This window comes from Xenopus tropicalis, chromosome 8, assembly GCF_000004195.4.
Source record: "Xenopus tropicalis strain Nigerian chromosome 8, UCB_Xtro_10.0, whole genome shotgun sequence".
In the NCBI taxonomy this organism is placed as follows: domain Eukaryota; kingdom Metazoa; phylum Chordata; class Amphibia; order Anura; family Pipidae; genus Xenopus; species Xenopus tropicalis.
In genome coordinates this window covers 31,294,320-31,310,950 of record NC_030684.2, presented here as the reverse complement: position 1 = coordinate 31,310,950, position 16,631 = coordinate 31,294,320, and the positions used below count along the sequence as shown (strand labels likewise).

The following is a 16,631-nucleotide window of genomic DNA, read 5'->3' as shown; positions in this document are numbered from 1 at the left end:
CAAGATGGTATCAGGGGTACAGAGTGTAACTGTGGGATAGTGAGTATAGTAAGGCAAGATGGTATCAGGGGTACAGAGTGTAACTGTGGGATAGTGAGTATAGTAAGGCAAGATGGTATCAGGGGTACAGAGTGTAACTGTGGGATAGTGAGTATAGTAAGGCAAGATGGTATCAGGGGTACAGAAGTGTAACTGTGGGATAGTGAGTATAGTAAGGCAAGATGGTATCAGGGGTACAGAGTGTAACTGTGGGATAGTGAGTATAGTTGTAATCCTAAGCACATTAGGCATTAAACTGTTCGGGGGCCCCGTGGCGCTGCCATTCATTTTTAGGGAGAAATGATATAAAATGTAAGCTGTAAGGTGATGTTTAGGTGCTGCTTCAAAACGCTAATTTACGAAGAGTTTTGCAACTTAGTAGTTTGGAGTAGAGAGACGTGGTTACCCCGTTCAGATTCACCCTTATGTGTAGTGTCCAAAAATATTTGGCTTTCTTGGGTAAACTTAGGGATATTTTTGTCACTTTACTTAAAATGCAGTAAGTGCATTGATTTTGCAGTAGCTAAAGTGACCTATGGGATAAATTGTATGCGCTATTGTGATGGAGTCTCTGTTGGCCGGACCCTTATGTAATGCTGTACATACCGGCACCAAACTGCCCAGCACTTCCCTTTAGCCCGGCACGTTTGCGGAACTTGCACCTCAGTTTGAGCGCATACCTGCTTTCTCCAGATGGTGGCGCCATTGGGCCGCAGTTGTGTCAGGCACATCACCATCTCTCCGGCTCATGTGGAATTGTAGAGGGGTAAAAATGCTGAGTTTGGGCTAAAATACAACATGGTTACTTAAAATGGCCTAAAATGGCACTTTGTATGCCGCACTTCCGCTTATAAATGACCCCTGCGGCATTCTTGGTTTCGCTTGTAGATTTGTTCCACTTTTATTAAGGGGGAAGTTGACCTTTAAATTAGCATTAAGTGTGATGTAAACAGTTGTATATTCCAAAACAGTTTCAGTTAGTCTTTTTTTTCTAGCTTTTTGTTCAGCATTGTGGCTGGGTCTTTTAGCAGCTAGCTAGTTGCTAGGTCCAGTTTACCCTAGCAACCCAATAGGGGTTTGATAGAGAGATAGGAAAATGAATAGGATAGAAATATTAGTAGTACAATAAAACCCCGACCTTAGCTCCTGCACAGGGTACAATGGCGCTACCCAAACAAAGCTGTACATGGGGTGGGTACGCAGGTTGGTAACATCTTGCCCTACTGACGCCATCTTGTTCTGCTGAACCTATGTTACCTTCCGCTGCTGCTGTGCAGGAACCTTCTGTGCTTGGGGGAACTCGCATGAATGGTCCTGCAGCTCCAGTGGCTTTGGTGCTACAACTCCCAGTACCCTGCATCCACCTTAAGGCAATGTTTTATATACATAGTACATAGTATTAATGTACATAGTATTAATGTTACGCCATGCTGGTGTTTGTATCCAGCAATGCTAGGAAGGTCTTTATTCTGCTCTTGTATACGGCGCGGTGCCACAGGGGTTCTGCCCGCTGCTGCTTCCCGGTGCCTCATTCAGTTGCACCTGGTTCAGATGGCACCGGCAGGACTAGGGATCCATATACTTTGAAAAGGGAATGGATTTGATACATACAAAAGAGTTACCTGTTAGTGGGAAATCAGAAGGATTTCCCTTCCCCTCAGTATGGGGGTTCCATAACATGGGTGGGTTCTGTGCTTTACTGCTCACCTGGCAATATTCTGTGTATCCATGGAATATGGCTGCATAGTAACCCTACAGGAGCAGGTTTTGTACCCACAGGCACCTTCACATCTGCCCAATGAATATTGTGTTGTGCATTTTACCCTTCAGTGATTTGGTCTCAGGGCTGGATGCCATGATGGGGAATGATGGGAGGATGCCAAGAATGGCCATTATAAACAGAAGCTCAGCCCGTTAGCCCGGTGTGAGAATGCTTGGTGGAGCAGCCATACCCGCAGGAGGACTGGTGTGTGTCACTCACAGGTACTGAAGTGCTGGGGGGTGTAAGGAATCAGACTGACACATACAGTGGAAAGCAGGGTTTCTTATAAAGCAGCAACATGTGTACATTTCTCTTTCTTTCTTCTTTAACTTTTCAGTGCCTCTACTTTGCTGATTTGTTCTATTCTCACAGTCTCTCCCCCTCTATGTGTTTCCCCTTCCAAATGAGCCCAATACCCAGAATAAAGACACACACACGGCTTGATGGTTCATCTGTGAAAATCACAGTTTTATTAATAATACAAATAATAAATTGTGTTTTTCATTGATTCTGAGGAAGGCAAAAAAAAACCTCTGAGAAGCTTTGAGCCAATCTGCTTCATTAGAGTAGAGGGAAAAATTCCTTCCTGACTCCTTAACGGCAATCGGATCTGCTCCCAGAATCAATGCCTTCACCCTGCTTGCCATAATCAAGGGAAGCAGGGTGAGGGAAACAAGGGAATATGGTACCATACACATGAGCATGTTGAAGTCACATGGTGAATGCTGCATTCTGTTTCATTCTATGGCCCCCAGGCAGCTTGCAGACCCCGGCATCTGCAGTCTGAGGGATGGAGTAAAATGGAATGCAGTGTTTACCAAGTAGCAAAAGATGCTCTTGTGCATAATACCATATTTTGAATCAAGGCGAAAGCACCACTGGTGGAACTGTGGTGGCTGGAAAGGGAGGCACCCCTGGTGGTAATGCTGTGGATAGAAATATGGTACCATACACAGGAACCCCTTCAAGCTGCAAGGTCAATGCTGCATTCTGTTCCATTCCATTGGGCCCCAGGCAGGCTTCAGACCCCGGCTCCTGCAGTCTGAGGGATGGAGGGAAAGGGAATGCAGTTTTTACCAAGCAGGTTAAGGTGCTCTTGTGCATAATACCATATTCTGGATGAGGGGGAGGCACCTCTGGTGGAACTGGCATAGCCTCACATACTCACTGCTGTTCCCTGTAGATGGAGTACCCAGACGGAGATGCACCGTTACTTGTTAGTGATAAACTAACGGTGGTTCTGATAGTTGGTGCCGTTGTTCTAAGGGCAGTCTGTAAAAGCAAACAAAATAACGTCAATCTGAAACCAGAGCAAGTGATATCCCTGTAGAAATCCTATAACTCTTATGGGCACATTAACCTTAATTTGGACAGTAGAGCAAAGTAAAAATATAGACTTAGCAGCATTGCACCTTTGCCCTCAACTTTCTGTGATTGTGGGAAAAAGTACAAATTGGGGTTTTCCGTGCATTTTCAAGCCATTTGCACAATCATAAATATGGTTTTCTGTTTGGCAAAATGATGAAGATTCACTTCCCATTGGTTTCTATGGCCTCTCAGCAGGTTTCAGATGCGCGGGATTTATATGTCTTTTTCATGTTTTTCACTCAATGCTCAAAATCACAGACTTGTAATGGCTTTTAATTCATCAACCCCTTACTCTTTCCAAAACAAAATAGTGAGAATGAAAGAAATCTATTCCTTTGAAATAACAGCATACAAAGAAGAAATCAAGAGGAGGATGGTTTATATACTGCACCTGGGTATCTGTCGATGTTCTTCAGGAGTATGGCCCTGTTGATCTCCTCTAGTTTTTTATAGAGGTACTCCAGGTAGACTTTGGCATCATTCCTGTTCTTCCGGAACTCTGCCTTCCATGTCAACCACCACCATTTGGTGATTGTCAGGCAGTCTCTGGCCATCCAGTAATCATACAGGGCCCTCCTGATCTCAGCAGTGATGTACTGCCTAATGCAGTCCAAGTAAGGGCTCACCCGGGGATCCTCAAAATCGGTGATCTCAAAGATCCCGTGCTCCTCCTCCCTGTAGATCCACCTTGAGGCCTAGAGAAATGCAGGAAACAAGACAACATTTAGGTCTCCAGCAGTTTGTATTTAATCCCCAGCAATAATAATTCATCCCAAATGCACAAATATCAACACAATGGGGCACATTTACTTATCCACGAACGCTCCGACCGTTCGCTCGATCGGTCCAATCATATTTTTTGTACCTTGCGTGACTTTTTCGCCGATTGCCCGACTTTTTCGATGCTTTCGCGACTTTTTCGGCACTTGCATATTTTTTGCGCGAAAAAATCAGATCGGATTGTGACTAATACGATTTTTTCAGAAGCATTTTCGTGATATTTGCGATCTTCAGGAATTTTCGTCTCCAATCCGAATTTTTCCCATTCAGGATTCGAACTCGTGGTTTGATAAATCTGCCCCAATGTGTATTTATTAGCACTAGGGGAGCTGTTCAAATGATCTTTATATAGAGAGCAAATAACATGGAAACTCTCACTAGTATGTTTTAACCCTGAATATGGGAAATGTAACGCTCAGGGCACACACTAAGCTAAACCCTCTAATTGTATTTACATTGAAAATATACAGTGTTTATAATTGGGTTAGTATTCCCTTTAACCCCTTGGGTTTGGAGAGGACAGAGAATAAAACAAGCTGTGAGCGGCCTTACCTGGCTGTAGCCTTTCATGAAGTCATACTTCCTGCTGGGACACAAGCCCATCTCTGCTGCCCCTGTAATATAAAAGAGAGATTTGGGAAGGTTAGGGTTAATGTGGATGTGTAAAATAACTATCCAAAGACCTCGTTACACAAAATTAAAATTAGAGTTAGGGGTATTGGAATAACAGCAGCACATTTTCACCAGTTTTAATAATACCCCTCATGGAGCCAAGAAGTAATTTTATCCCCCTCTGAGGCAAAATAGAGAGGCTTCAGATGGGGTTTCCCACCTCCCTGTGGACCAGCTAGCAGTTAGGCAGGGATCATTTGGACAAAAGGTTGGACTGAATGGACATGTGTCTTTTATCAACCTCACCTACTATGTCATACATATTACAGAGAGAAAATACAGGATCCTTACCTTCCTTCAGATGATCAGGAATAGGGTGGGCAAGTTCTTCTTCCTCTTCTCTAGATGGTATTTGCTGGTCTCGATAAGGAATCTTCTTTCTTCTCTGTCGTCTTCTCTGTCTTCTTCTGTATCGCAGGAAATCGCTTGGAAATTCGCTATAAATCGCTAGAATCTCTGAATATTTCACTTTATGGGGAGACAGAGAGAAGAGAGTGTGAGCTCTCATGCGTCGAAACCTTTCTGCCATTTATAGCAGTATATACTAGGGTTCCCTTTCTGTATCCCTCCCAGTTGTACTGCGCTACTGAATATGGCAATCAGCTTTGACCGGTCCTCTAAGGGGACACTATTTTAGGACAAGTGATTTAGATTTAACCCCTCCAATAGTTAGAAATAGTAAATCAGGCCCTGTGTCTGGAAAGGGAGAAATACAGTTTGGCTCATGTATCAACCCTGGGCAAGATTGCACCTGGCAGCAACCCATAGCAACCAAGCAGTGATAAGCTTTGCCCTGCCAGCTGTAGGTAGAACTATGAAGGCATAAATCTGATTGGTGCCGGTGTTGGTAATAGCCCCCCCCCCCCCCATTTCTGTTCCTACCATGTACCCTATTGCCCCCCACAGGCGGGGGTGCTTGAAGGCAAAGTACATGAGACTTTTACTAATAAATTTTTTCTGTAAAAGAAAAATGTATTGAAATGTATTGAGTTAAATTCAGTTAAATGTTAAGGTTGCTACATGAGAGCAGGGCAGATACCCGGGGCAAAGGGGCAGAACTCTAAGGAGCCTGTCAATACTGGGAGGAAAAATGTATGTATTGTATGGCCTCCAAATGTTTATGGGGTCCCCAGTCAAAAAAAATATATATATTTGCTGCAGAACTGCAAAACAGCCAAACCCTAGGTCTGTGTCTCCCAACCAGCGCTAAGATTAATGTCATCTCTAAAATTCTCCAAATTCACTAAAACCTGTGAGAGGAGCAACATCCGCTAGTCTAGGGGGGCATCACCCAACTATTTCCCATCTTTTTTTAGCTAAAATAAGGGTTATTTGGCAAAAAATCTCTCAGAGGGGATTCAGACTTACCTCTCGCCACAAAGTCAACCAACGGACAAACCCAACTGTCACATTTCTAGGAGTGAAGTCACATGTCGTGAAACAATGGGAAACAATGTAGGAGAAACAACATGATCTTTAGACCTGGGTAAAAACATTTCGCTAGATTATTTTTGCTTCAATCATCAGTACCAGCGACCAGAAAGGGATAAACAAATGCTGCTTCATTTGTCTCTGGCATAAATAGTGTGAGAATGGGAGTAATTTCCTTTTCATTTGGGTTTCCCCCTTGACTATGTGATTCAAGTTTGGTGGGTTTGGCTCCAGAGCTCTAAGATTGGAAGCAGTTTAAATGTCTCCATTAAAGTCAATGGGTGAAATTGGATTGGCCGCTGTTGGCCCCTTCCACTTTGAGTTGTCCAACAAATGTCGCTGTTTCATTTGGGGTGACCCCATGATTATGTTATTCAAGTTTGGGGAGTGTAGCTTCAGAGCTGTAAGTGTGGCAGCAGTTTGAAAATCTTTCCTGTCAAAGTCAATGGAAATTTTGGGGTGTTCAGAGCGGCGCCACAAAAAGACGGGGGGTGGGATCCCTTAGAAAAGCACAAGCAGCCTGCTCCGCTATAGGGCGAAGAAGTGGAGAGAGTTTGAGTGTTGTACCCCTAAACCTGTAGGAGGAGAAGCGTTTAGAAAATGGGCTGCGCTAAGAATGGGCTGAAGAATAAGCTGAAGTGGAAGAACAGTTTTTCAAAGCAACATAATAAATCCCAGGCTGATATGGGCACTAGTACTATGGATGGGGCACATATACATTTATCCCAGTAAGGTAAATGGCCAGTGAATTAAAGGGTAATCCCAGAACGTTTCTCTCTGTCTCAGCTTTTTTATATGTTAAATATGGAATGATTGGAGGATGCCAAGAATGGCCATTATAAACAGAAGCTCAGCCCGTTAGCCCGGTGTGAGAATGCTTGGTGGAGCAGCCATACCCGCAGGAGGACTGGTGTGTGTCACTCACAGGTACTGAAGATGCTGGGGGGTGTAAGGAATCAGACTGACACATACAGTGGAAAGCAGGGTTTCTATAAAGCAGCAACATGTGTACATTCTCTTTCTTTCTTCTTTAACTTTTCAGTGCCTCTACTTTGCTGATTTGTTCTATTCTCACAGTCTCTCCCCCTCTATGTGTTTCCCCTTCCAAATGAGCCCAATACCCAGAATAAAGACACACACACGGCTTGATGGTTCATCTGTGAAAATCACAGTTTTATTAATAATACAAATAATAAATTGTGTTTTTCATTGATTCTGAGGAAGGCAAAAAAAACCTCTGAGAAGCTTTGAGCCAATCTGCTTCATTAAGAGGGAAAAATTCCTTCCTGACTCCTTAACGGCAATCGGATGCTCCCAGAATCAATGCCTTCACCCTGCTTGCCATAATCAAGGGAAGCAGGGTGAGGGAAACAAGGGAATATGGTACCATACACATGAGCATGTTGAAGTCACATGGTGAATGCTGCATTCTGTTTCATTCTATGGCCCCCAGGCAGCTTGCAGACCCCGGCATCTGCAGTCTGAGGGATGGAGTAAAAGGAATGCAGTGTTTACCAAGTAGCAAAAGATGCTCTTGTGCATAATACCATATTTTGAATCAAGGCGAAAGCACCACTGGTGGAACTGTGGTGGCTGGAAAGGGAGGCACCCCTGGTGGTAATGCTGTGGGAAGAAAATATGATACCATACACAGGAACCCCTTCAAGCTGCAAGGTCAATGCTGCATTCGTTCCATTCCATTGGGCCCCAGGCAGGCTCTCAGACCCCGGCTCCTGCAGTCTGAGGGATGGAGGGAAAGGGAATGCAGTTTTTACCAAGCAGGTTAAGGTGCTCTTGTGCATAATACCATATTCTGGATGAGGGGGAGGCACCTCTGGTGGAACTGGCATAGCCTCACATACTCACTGCTGTTCCCTGTAGATGGAGTACCCAGACGGAGATGCACCGTTATTGTTAGTGATAAACTACCGGTGGTTCTGATAGTTGGTGCCGTTGTTCTAAGGGCAGTCTGTAAAAGCAAACAAAATAACGTCAATCTAAACCAGAGCAAGTGATATCCCTGTAGAAATCCTATAACTCTTAGGGCACATTAACCTAATTTGGACAGTAGAGCAAAGTAAAAATATAGACTTAGCAGCATTGCACCTTTTCCTCAACTTTCTGTGATTGTGGGAAAAAGTACAAATTGGGTTTTCCGTGCATTTCAAGCCATTTGCACAATCAATAAATATGGTTTTCTGTTTGGCAAAATGATGAAGATTCACTTCCCATTGGTTTCATGGCCTCTCAGCAGGTTTCAGATGCGCGGGATTTATATGTCTTTTTCATGTTTTTCACTCAATGCTCAAAATCACAGACTTGTAATGGCTTTTAATTCATCAACCCCTTACTCTTTCCAAAACAAAATAGTGAGAATGAAAGAAATCTATTCCTTTGAAATAACAGCATACAAAGAAGAACAAGAGGAGGATGGTTTATATACTGCACCTGGTATCTGTCGATGTTCTTCAGGAGTATGGCCCTGTTGATCTCCTCTAGTTTTTTATAGAGGTACTCCAGGTAGACTTTGGCATCATTCCTGTTCTTCCGGAACTCTGCCTTCCATGTCAACCACCACCATTTGGTGATTGTCAGGCAGTCTCTGGCCATCCAGTAATCATACAGGGCCCTCCTGATCTCAGCAGTGATGTACTGCCTAATGCAGTCCAAGTAAGGGCTCACCCGGGGATCCTCAAAATCGGTGATCTCAAAGATCCCGTGCTCCTCCTCCCTGTAGATCCACCTTGAGGCCTAGAGAAATGCAGGAAACAAGACAACATTTAGGTCTCCAGCAGTTTGTATTTAATCCCCAGCAATAATAATTCATCCCAAATGCACAAATATCAACACAATGGGGCACATTTACTTATCCACGAACGCTCCGACCGTTCGCTCGATCGGTCCAATCTATTTTCTTACGTTTCCTACCTTGCGTGACTTTTTCGCCGTTGCCCGACTTTTTCATGCTTTCGCGAATTTTTCGGCACTTGCTATTTTTTTGGCCGAAAAAATCGATCGGATTGTGACTATACATTTTTTCGAAGCATTTTCGTGATATTTGCGATCTTCAGGAATTTCGTCTCCAATCCGAATTTTTCCCATTCGGATTCGAACTCGTGTTTGATAAATCTGCCCCAATGTGTATTTATTAGCACTAGGGAGCTGTTCAAATGATCTTTATATAGAGAGCAAATAACATGGAAACTCTCACTAGTATGTTTTAACCCTGAATATGGAAATGTAACGCTTCAGGAGTGTAACTGTGGGATAGTGAGTATAGTAAGGCAAGATGGTATCAGAGGTACAGAGTGTAACTGTGGGATAGTGAGTATAGTAAGGCAAGATGGTATCAGGGGTACAGAGTGTAACTGTGGGATAGTGAGTATAGTAAGGCAAGATGGTATCAGGGGTACAGAGTGTAACTGTGGGATAGTGAGTATAGTAAGGCAAGATGGTATCAGGGGTACAGAGTGTAACTGTGGGATAGTGAGTATAGTAAGGCAAGATGGTATCAGGGTACAGAGTGTAACTGTGGGATAGTGAGTATAGTAAGGCAAGATGGTATCAGGGGTACAGAGTGTAACTGTGGGATAGTGAGTATAGTAAGGCAAGATGGTATCAGGGGTACAGAGTGTAACTGTGGGATAGTGAGTATAGTAAGGCAAGATGGTATCAGGGGTACAGAGTGTAAATAGTGAGTATAGTAAGGCAAGATGGTATCAGGGGTACAGAGTGTAACTGTGGGATAGTGAGTATAGTAAGGCAAGATGGTATCAGGGGTACAGAGTGTAACTGTGGATAGTGAGTATAGTAAGGCAAGATGGTATCAGGGGTACAGAGTGTAACTGTGGGATAGTGAGTATAGTAAGGCAAGATGGTATCAGGGGTACAGAGTGTAACTGTGGGATAGTGAGTATAGTAAGGCAAGATGGTATCAGGGGTACAGAGTGTAACTGTGGGATAGTGAGTATAGTAAGGCAAGATGGTATCAGGGGTACAGAGTGTAACTGTGGGATAGTGAGTATAGTAAGGCAAGATGGTATCAGGGTACAGAGTGTAACTGTGGGATAGTGAGTATAGTAAGGCAAGATGGTATCAGGGGTACAGAGTGTAACTGTGGGATAGTGAGTATAGTTGTAATCCTAAGCACATTAGGCATTAAACTGTTCGGGGGCCCCGTGGCGCTGCCATTCATTTTTAGGGAGAAATGATGTAAAATGTAAGCTGTAAGGTGATGTTTAGGTGCTGCTTCAAAACGCTAATTTACGAAGAGTTTTGCAACTTAGTAGTTTGGAGTAGAGAGACGTGGTTACCCCGTTCAGATTCACCCTTATGTGTAGTGTCCAAAAATATTTGGCTTTCTTGGGTAAACTTAGGGATATTTTTGTCACTTTACTTAAAATGCAGTAAGTGCATTGATTTTGCAGTAGCTAAAGTGACCTATGGGATAAATTGTATGCGCTATTGTGATGGAGTCTCTGTTGGCCGGACCCTTATGTAATGCTGTACATACCAGGCACCAAACTGCCCAGCCACTTTCCCTTTAGCCCGGCACGTTAGCTGGACTTGCACCTCAGTTTGAGCGCATACCTGCTTTCTCCAGATGGTGGCGCCATTGGGCCACAGTTGTGTCAGGGCACATCACCATCTCTCCGGCTCATGTGGAATTGTAGGGGGGTAAAAATGCTGAGTTTGGGCTAAAATACAACATGGTTACTTAAAATGGCCTAAAATGGCACTTTGTATGCCGCACTTCCGCTTATAAATGACCCCTGCGGCATTCTTGGTTTCGCTTGTAGATTTGTTCCACTTTTATTAAGGGGGAAGTTGACCTTTAAATTAGCATTAAGTGTGATGTAAACAGTTGTATATTCCAAAACAGTTTCAGTTAGTCTTTTTTTTCTAGCTTTTTGTTCAGCATTGTGGCTGGGTCTTTTAGCAGCTAGCTAGTTGCTAGGTCCAGTTTACCCTAGCAACCCAATAGGGGTTTGATAGAGAGATAGGAAAATGAATAGGATAGATATATTAGTAGTACAATAAAACCCCGACCTTAGCTCCTGCACAGGGTACAATGGCGCTACCCAAACAAAGCTGTACATGGGGTGGGTACGCAGGTTGGTAACATCTTGCCCTACTGACGCCATCTTGTTCTGCTGAACCTATGTTACCTTCCGCTGCTGCTGTGCAGGAACCTTCTGTGCTTGGGGGAACTCGCATGAATGGTCCTGCAGCTCCAGTGGCTTTGGTGCTACAACTCCCAGTACCCTGCATCCACCTTAAGGCAATGTTTTATATACATAGTACATAGTATTAATGTACATAGTATTAATGTTACGCCATGCTGGTGTTTGTATCCAGCAATGCTAGGAAGGTCTTTATTCTGCTCTTGTATACGGCGCGGTGCCACAGGGGTGCTGCCCGCTGCTGCTTCCCGGTGCCCTCATTCAGTTGCACCTGGTTCAGATGGCACCGGCAGGACTAGGGATCCATATACTTTGAAAAGGGAATGGATTTGATACATACAAAAGAGTTACCTGTTAGTGGGAAATCAGAAGGATTTCCCTTCCCCTCAGTATGGGGGTTCCATAACATGGGTGGGTTCTGTGCTTTACTGCTCACCTGGCAATATTCTGTGTATCCATGGAATATGGCTGCATAGTAACCCTACAGGAGCAGGTTTTGTACCCACAGGCACCTTCACATCTGCCCAATGAATATTGTGTTGTGCATTTTACCCTTCAGTGATTTGGTCTCAGGGCTGGATGCCATGATGGGGAATGATGGGAGGATGCCAAGAATGGCCATTATAAACAGAAGCTCAGCCCGTTAGCCCGGTGTGAGAATGCTTGGTGGAGCAGCCATACCCGCAGGAGGACTGGTGTGTGTCACTCACAGGTACTGAAGTGCTGGGGGGTGTAAGGAATCAGACTGACACATACAGTGGAAAGCAGGGTTTCTTATAAAGCAGCAACATGTGTACATTTCTCTTTCTTTCTTCTTTAACTTTTCAGTGCCTCTACTTTGCTGATTTGTTCTATTCTCACAGTCTCTCCCCCTCTATGTGTTTCCCCTTCCAAATGAGCCCAATACCCAGAATAAAGACACACACACGGCTTGATGGTTCATCTGTGAAAATCACAGTTTTATTAATAATACAAATAATAAATTGTGTTTTTCATTGATTCTGAGGAAGGCAAAAAAAACCTCTGAGAAGCTTTGAGCCAATCTGCTTCATTAGAGGGAAAAATTCCTTCCTGACTCCTTAACGGCAATCGGATTTGCTCCCAGAATCAATACCTTCACCCTGCTTGCCATAATCAAGGGAAGCAGGGTGAGGGAAACAAGGGAATATGGTACCATACACATGAGCATGTTGAAGTCACAAGGTGAATGCTGCATTCTGTTTCATTCTATGGCCCCCAGGCAGCTTGCAGACCCCGGCATCTGCAGTCTGAGGGATGGAGTATAAAGGAATGCAGTGTTTACCAAGTAGCAAAAGATGCTCTTGTGCATAATACCATATTTGAATCAAGGCGAAAGCACCACTGGTGGAACTGTGGTGGCTGGAAAGGGAGGCACCCCTGGTGGTAATGCTGTGGAAAGAAATATAGTACCATACACAGGAACCCTTCAAGCTGCAAGGTCAATGCTGCATTCCGTTCCATTCCATTGGGCCCCAGGCAGCCTGCAGACCCGGCTCCTGCAGTCTGAGGGATGGAGGGAAAGGGAATGCAGTTTTTACCAAGCAGGTTAAGGTGCTCTTGTGCATAATACCATATTCTGGATGAGGGGGAGGCACCTCTGGTGGAACTGGCATAGCCTCACATACTCACTGCTGTTCCCTGTAGATGGAGTACCCAGACGGAGATGCACCGTTAGTTGTTAGTGATAAACTACCGGTGGTTCTGATAGTTGGTGCCGTTGTTCTAAGGGCAGTCTGTAAAAGCAAACAAAATAACGTCAATCTCAAACCAGAGCAAGTGATATCCCTGTAGAAATCCTATAACTCTTACGGGCACATTAACCTTAATTTGGACAGTAGAGCAAAGTAAAAATATAGACTTAGCAGCATTGCACCTTTTTCCTCAACTTTCTGTGATTGTGGGAAAAAGTACAAATTGCGGTTTTCCGTGCATTTCAAGCCATTTGCACAATCATAAATATGGTTTTCTGTTTGGCAAAATGATGAAGATTCACTTCCCATTGGTTTCTATGGCCTCTCAGCAGGTTTCATCTGCGCGGGATTTATATGTCTTTTTCATGTTTTTCACTCAATGCTCAAAATCACAGACTTGTAATGGCTTTTAATTCATCAACCCCTTACTCTTTCCAAAACAAAATAGTGAGAATGAAAGAAATCTATTCCTTTGAAATAACAGCATACAAAGAAGAAAGCAAGAGGAGGATGGTTTATATACTGCACCTGGGTATCTGTCAATGTTCTTCAGGAGTATGGCCCTGTTGATCTCCTCTAGTTTTTTATAGAGGTACTCCAGGTAGACTTTGGCATCATTCCTGTTCTTCCGGAACTCTGCCTTCCATGTCAACCACCACCATTTGGTGATTGTCAGGCAGTCTCTGGCCATCCAGTAATCATACAGGGCCCCTCCTGATCTCAGCAGTGATGTACTGCCTAATGCAGTCCAAGTAAGGGCTCACCCGGGGATCCTCAAAATCGGTGATCTCAAAGATCCCGTGCTCCTCCTCCCTGTAGATCCACCTTGAGGCCTAGAGAAATGCAGGAAACAAGACAACATTTAGGTCTCCAGCAGTTTGTATTTAATCCCCAGCAATAATAATTCATCCCAAATGCACAAATATCAACACAATGGGGCACATTTACTTATCCACGAACGCTCCGACCGCTCGCTCGATCGGTCCAATCGTATTTTCCTTGACGTTTTCCTACCTTGCGTGACTTTTTCGCCGCTTGCGCGACTTTTTCAATGCTTTCACGAATTTTTCGACGCTTTCGTATTTTTAGCTCGAAAAAATCGGATCGGATTGTGACTAATACAATTTTTTCGGAAGCATTTTCGTGATATTTGCGATCTTCAGGAATTTTCGTCTCCAATCCGAATTTTTCCCATTCGGGATTCGAACTCGTGTTTTGATAAATCTGCCCCAATGTGTATTTATTAGTACTAGGGGAGCTGTTCAAATGATCTTTATATAGAGAGCAAATAACATGGAAACTCTCACTAGTACGTTTTAACCCTGAATATGGGAAATGTAACGCTCAGGGCACACACTAAGCTAAACCCTCTAATCATATTTACATTGAAAATATACAGTGTTTATAATTGGGTTAGTATTCCCTTTAACCCCTTGGGTTTGGAGAGGACAGAGAATAAAACAAGCTGTGAGCGGCCTTACCTGGCTGTAGCCTTTCATGAAGTCATACTTCCTGCTGGGACACAAGCCCATCTCTGCTGCCCCTGTAATATAAAAGAGAGATTTGGGAAGGTTAGGGTTAATGTGGATGTGTAAAATAACTATCTAAAGACCTCGTTACACAAAATTAAAATTAGAGTTAGGGGTATTGGAATAACAGCAGCACATTTTCACCAGTTTTAATAATACCCCTCATGGAGCCAAGAAGTAGTTTTATCCCCCTCTGAGGCAAAATAGAGAGGCTTCAGATGGGGTTTCCCACCTCCCTGTGGACCAGCTAGCAGTTAGGCAGGGATCATTTGGACAAAAGGTTGGACTGAATGGACATTTTATCAACCTCACCTACTATGTCATACATATTACAGAGAGAAAATACAGGATCCTTACCTTCCTTCAGATGATCAGGAATAGGGTGGGCAAGTTCTTCTTCCTCTTCTCTAGATGGTATTTGCTGGTCTCAATAAGGAATCTTCTTTCTTCTCTGTCGTCTTCTCTGTCTTCTTCTGTATCGCAGGAAATCGCTTGGAAATTCGCTATAAATCGCTAGAATCTCTGAATATTTCACTTTATGGGGAGACAGAGAGAAGAGAGTGTGAGCTCTCATGCATCGAAACCTCTCTGCCATTTATAGCAGTATATACTAGGGTTCCCTTTCTGTATCCCTCCCAGTTGTACTGCGCTAATGAATATGGCAATCAGCTTTGACCGGTCCTCTAAGGGGGCATCACCACTATTTTAGGACAAGTGATTTAGATTTAACCCCTCCAATAGTTAGAAATAGTAAATCAGGCCCTGTGTCTGGAAAGGGAGAAATACAGTTTTGCTCATGTATCAACCCTGGGCAAGATTGCACCTGGCAGCAACCCATAGCAACCAAGCAGTGATAAGCTTTGCCCTGCCAGCTGTAGGTAGAACTATGAAGGCATAAATCTGATTGGTGCCGGTGTTGGTAATAGCCCCCTCCCATTTCTGTTCCTACCATGTACCCTATTGCCCCATGTACCCTATCGGGGGTGCTTGAAGGCAAAGTACATGAGACTTTTACTAATAATTTTTTTCTGTAAAAGAAAAATGTATTGAAATGTATTGAGTTAAATTCAGTTAAATGTTAAGGTTGCTACATGAGAGCAGGGCAGATACCCGGGGCAAAGGGGCAGAACTCTAAGGAGCCTGTCAATACTGGGAGGAAAAATGTATGTATTGTATGGCCTCCAAATGTTTATGGGGTCCCCAGTCAAAAAAATATATATATATATTTGCTGCAGAACTGCCAAAGCCTGTGTCTGTGTCTCCCAACCAGCGCTAAGATTAATGTCATCTCTAAATTTCTCCAAATTCACTAAAATCTGTGAGAGGAGCAACATCCGCTAGTCTAGGGGGGCATCACCCAACTATTTCCCATCTTTTTTTAGCTAAAATAAGGGTTATTTGGCAAAAAATCTCTCAGAGGGGATTCAGACTTACCTCTCGCCACAAAGTCAACCAACGGACAAACCCAACTGTCACATTTCTAGGAGTGAAGTCACATGTCGTGAAGCAATGTGAAACAATGTAGCAGAAACAACATGATTGTTAGACCTGGGTAAAAACATTTCGCTAGATTATTTTTGCTTCAATCATCAGTACCAGCGACCAGAAAGGGATAAATAAATGCTGCTTCATTTGTCTCTGGCATACATAGTGTGAGAATGGCAGTATTTTAAATGTTAAACAATGAAATTCAGTGAATTAAATCTGATTGGCTGTTGGTAGCTCCGTACACTTTTGGGCACCCAAGAAAAATTGCCTTTTCATTTGGGTTTCCCCCTTGACTGTGTGATTCAAGTTTGGTGGGTTTGGCTCCAGAGCTCTAAGATTGGCAGCAGTTTAAATGTCTCCATTAAAGTCAATGGGTGAAATTGGATTGGCCGCTGTTGGCCCCTTCAACTTTGAGTTGTCCAACAAATGTCGCTGTTTCATTTGGGGTGACCCCATGATTATGTTATTCAAGTTTGGGGAGTGTAGCTTCAGAGCTGTAAGTGTGGCAGCAGTTTGAAAATCTTTCCTGTCAAAGTCAAAGGAAATATTGGGGTGTTCAGAGCGGCGCCACAAAAAGACGGAGGCCGGGATCCCTTAGAAAAGCACAAGCAGCCTGCTCCGCTATAGGGCGAAGAAGTGGAGAGAGTTTGAGTGTTGTACCCCTAAA

At 43.7% G+C, this 16,631-nt stretch overlaps 1 long non-coding RNA gene across 1 annotated transcript; it reads right to left on the bottom strand.

Annotated features, from left to right (window-relative positions):
* Positions 1-13,676: 13,676 nt before the first annotated feature.
* LOC116406944 lies at positions 13,677-15,006 on the bottom strand. The gene is made up of 3 exons (XR_004219914.1): positions 14,834-15,006; positions 14,429-14,490; positions 13,677-13,780 (listed from the first exon to the last, which is right to left on the bottom strand). It is a non-coding gene; the product is annotated as an uncharacterized LOC116406944 (long non-coding RNA).
* Positions 15,007-16,631: the final 1,625 nt, after the last annotated feature.